The following is a 4245-nucleotide window of genomic DNA, read 5'->3' as shown; positions in this document are numbered from 1 at the left end:
TTTTTTTCCTTGCGTTATGCGGGCCTCTCACTGCTGTGGCCTCTCCCATCTGCGGAGCACAGGCTCCGGACGCGCAGGCCCAGCGGCCATGGCTCACGGGCCCAGCCGCTCCGCGGCACGTGGGATCCTCCCGAAACGGGGCACGAACCCGCGTCTCCTGCATCGGCAGGCGGACCCTCAAGCACTGCGCCACCAGGGAAGCCCTTGTACATATAATTAAGTGCAAGTTCTTATGCAAGATAATTTCCTAGAAGTGGAATTACCAGATCAAGCGGTAGAGACTTTGACATTTTAATCAGTGTAGTCAAACTGTCTTCAACGCAGCCATGTCCATGTCCTCTTCCACCCACTGTGTAGGAGCGTGTTGAAGGCCTACCTGGCTTCCACGTTGCTGTCATCCTTCTTTTGGTTGAATCCTCTCCCCCACGAAAGTGGGCTACTTGCCGTTTTCCAAACACCACAGCCACCTAATGTTTGTGTTCAGGGCACTCACAGCACCACCCCACAGAACACTTCTTTCCTGGGCCAAGTTTGGGAAACGCTGTGTTAAACAATTTCCACCTGCTTTCCTTATTGCAGGGCTTCTCCGAATCCTTCACCTGTGGCACACATTTCAGGAGAGGAGAGAGCATTTTACAAACCTATTTACCCACAGATCCCTTCTTCCATGGAGCTGGGTTCCTGAGGACTGGCTTTGTGGACGCTGGTTTCTCTCCTGTGTGGCCATTCTCACTAGATTCTCATGAGGTGGGGTTGCCTCCATTTCAGGGATGCGGACACTCATGCTCATCGATGGGTGAGTCACTTTTGCTTACTTGGCCACCAAACAGCAGAGGTGGGAGTAGACGTTTGTGCTTCAGGTTCCAAGTCCAAGACTCTTTCCTGACTTTCTCCTACTACATCCAAGCCCCCTTCCTAAGACCATCAGTTCTGGATCTGGGCTTCAGCTTCTTGAGCCCAGAAGCCACCTCTGAGTGATTGCAACATTTCTGAATTCCTGTGAGACTTAATTTCCTAATTTATGCAGGAAGCCCCACTTTCCCTCTCTTTCCTGGGCTCGTGATGGATCCTGAACAAATGGTTCTGAAGAAAGGGAGAAGTTGGGACCACTTGATTTAAGTTTGAAGAGGGAAGTAAATTGCGCCTGCACCTGGGCGGAGGACACCTCCTGGCCACCCATGTTACAAGGATGCCAGGTCTCTCCCTGTACATGCACAGGTGTTTTGTTTTCCTGAGCCCCAGTTCTAGATGAGTTAATGCTGTGATTCAGTTGAGGTTCCGTCTCAGCAATTCTGAGCCTGGGAGACACCCTGTCTCTCCCCTACTCCCTGCCCCACACCTACCCTGCACCTGGAAGGCGAGGGCAGCTGGGCTGGTGGAAGCTGGGGCTCCTCACCTGCCTGGCATTTGCCGACACCCAAACAACTGGGTTGGGGGGAAGCATGACAAGCCTTGGCAGCTGCCGAGCTACCCAGGCAGGTAGGGAAGGAGGCCGTTGGGGGCTGAAACAGGGTGTGGTGACAGGTCTAACTAAGAGCTGCAAGTCCTGCCCAGACATCTGGCTGTCTCGGGAGGCCGGGTGTGCTGACAAGTGTGGGCTGACCCGGAGCCCAGGCCACTGGGCACCTGATGAGCAGTGCTGGGTGAGGGAATGGGTGGATGGAAAGCTCACATTCATTATCTGCAAAATGCGGATAATAGCAGGGTGGTTTGCGAATGAAATGACAAGACATATAAGGAACTTAGAATAGTTCCAGCAAGTACTCAAAAATGCCAGGTCTGACTGTGGTGAGTCCAACACAGAGGGTCCAGTTTGTTCATCTCTTATCCTCCACAGAACTCAAAAACAACAGACAAAATCAAGAGAGCAACAAAAATCACCTAACACCAAGTCTACGGGAAACCCCATAATGGAGCGCATTTTGTAGATGGGTAAGCAGGCCTGGAGGGGCTGTGAGTCACCACAGATAACACCTGAGGCTGGCACATAGCAAGAGGACCTGGTCCGTACCCCGGCTCAGGCAGAGCTGGTTCCTTCCCTCCCTCCACCCTCTCCTTAAATCCAACACCTTGGAGAAGGGTGCTGAGGCAGGAGAAGCTGAGGTTCACAGAGGAAAACACGGCCCTGAGAGGTGGGGCGGCGCCGACATTCCTTCCTCCACCAGACCCGTCCTCAATACTGAGCCCACCTCCCACTGCCCCCTCTACTTACCTCCCCGCTCCGTGGGGTCACCTAGGCCTCTCCTACTCCAGGAAGTCTTCCCCCCACCCTGACTCAGCTGCCTGCGGGGCTCTGGCGGCACTCCCACGCTGGGCGGCCCCGTGGAAGTGGAGGGGCCCCTTCCTCTTCTGAATGACTTTGGTGAACCAGAGAGACTGGGAGTTACTTCCTGAGGTGTTGGCCAAAGCCAGGAGTCAACCAAAAGAATTCTTTATAGAAAGCTTCATCTAACAGCTATCACTGAGCACCTGCCAGGCACCAGGCACGTGGGTCCTGCCACTGAGAAGCCTCAGTGTGGGTGTTTCTTGACAGGTGGCTCATTCAAGGTGTTGGGTGTGGTGACCTTGACAGCGCTATGGTGGCCCAGAGTAGGACCAGGTTTCAGGTCTTAAGATCAGAAGAGTGAACTCTTTAATAAGCTCCAACTTGCTTCCTTCCGTGTAAGGGGGTCCTCACCCTCAAGGAGCTGCTATGGCTCTGCCGAGCTCCCTTCTGCCCTGCCCCCTCCTTGGACAGGGCTTATACCGTAGAAAAACCATGGCTCTGTCTTGTCTGCCCCTGTAAAACGTGCACATTGCATGATGTGGAGAAAATGCCTGTAAGCCACTGGGCACAGAGGAGGCACTCCATACACAGCTTTATTTCTCAGCCCAAATGTTCATTTTCCTTTCAAATGCAAAATGCCTCCACTTCCCAAGCAGTTTGGTCTCTGTCTGAAGGTCACAGCAAGGTCTCACGTTCCGGTTTGCCCTGCTGGCCTTTCCTGCCTGCTTCCTGCCTCCTGTGCATCCTCAGAGAGCCTCAGTGATTTGCCTGTTCACAGCTCTGTGTTCCTGAACTCTGTTCCCTCGCGTGAAACACCTTTCCTTCCCCCGCTTTGCCAATCCTTTTCACTGGGTTCGGTCCTCCTCCCCGGCATTCTCAGGCCCCCCAGGCAGCATTAATCAGCTCTTCCTCTGCTCTCCCAAGGGCTTTTCCATGCGCTTATTTCATGTTTACCTTAGCTGCCATTTCTCTTATTCTCTTTGTGTTTCTCTGGCTCTCCCTCTTCTCATCAGAGTTGGCCTTAGAGAAACTGAGCTGGGTAGAGGAGTTGTGTACTTTTTAGGGTATCATAGGGTATCAGAGCATGGAGAACGGGATCACCCCTGGAACCCGTAGCTCAGCTGGACGCAGTTTGTGGAATGCTCAGGGTCAGACTCGATGACTGCTCCAAAGCTGGTGTCCAGGAAGGAGCTGCATCAGGCCCCTCATTATTGAGGTTCCCACCTCGCCTGGGAGTGGCCACATGCCAGTGAATCCTGCCCCTGCACGTGGGTGGGGCAAGGCCAGGAGGCTGTGTGTCTCTGAGCCTCTGCAGCATGAGGCCTCCTTGGCCAGGAATTCGTCTGAATACCTTTGGCCATCAGAAGTCTTGGATCCTCGCCCTAAGCTCCCGTAGAGGCACTGAGGCTCTGCTGGAAGGATTCCTTACTCTTTAATTAGGCTAAACATATATAGGTCTCCTCAGCCACCCAGATTCAGTTTCAGGCCAGGACACAGTACACGTGGATTCTCTTTGGCTTCCCAGAATCTTTGAACATTCTCCTGTGCTGTGGACTCCCCCACTCTGAGTCCCACTCCTCCAGGTAGAAGCCAGACCTAAGCTTTATCAGCATCTTTACAGCTGGGGCACCGCCTGGGCCCTGGGCCCTGCCCCATTGTTGGCAGCTGAGAACCCAGATGGACACAGGTATCATCCAGATGCCATACTGTGTTCTGGGCAGACTCCTGGTGTCCGGAGATAAATCAGAACGAGCAACTCTAACAGAGCCCCGGGGAAAAGACTACAATGAGGGGAGGTGTCCTGAGTTCTGGGAGCAGAGACTATGGAGACTGGCAGGGAGAGGCCCCGTCTTACTCATTTATTAATGACCCTGTCCTTCTGGCAGTGAGGTGTCCTATAAAGTAAACTGGATTGAATGTCTGAAAACATGAGTTGGGGGACTTCCCTCGTGGTCCAGTGAGTAAGACTCCAAGCTCCC

Source organism: Lipotes vexillifer, unplaced genomic scaffold (genome assembly GCF_000442215.2).
Source record: "Lipotes vexillifer unplaced genomic scaffold, Lipotes_vexillifer_v1.1 scaffold491, whole genome shotgun sequence".
NCBI classification, from domain to species: domain Eukaryota; kingdom Metazoa; phylum Chordata; class Mammalia; order Artiodactyla; family Lipotidae; genus Lipotes; species Lipotes vexillifer.
This window is presented reverse-complemented; position numbering follows the sequence as displayed.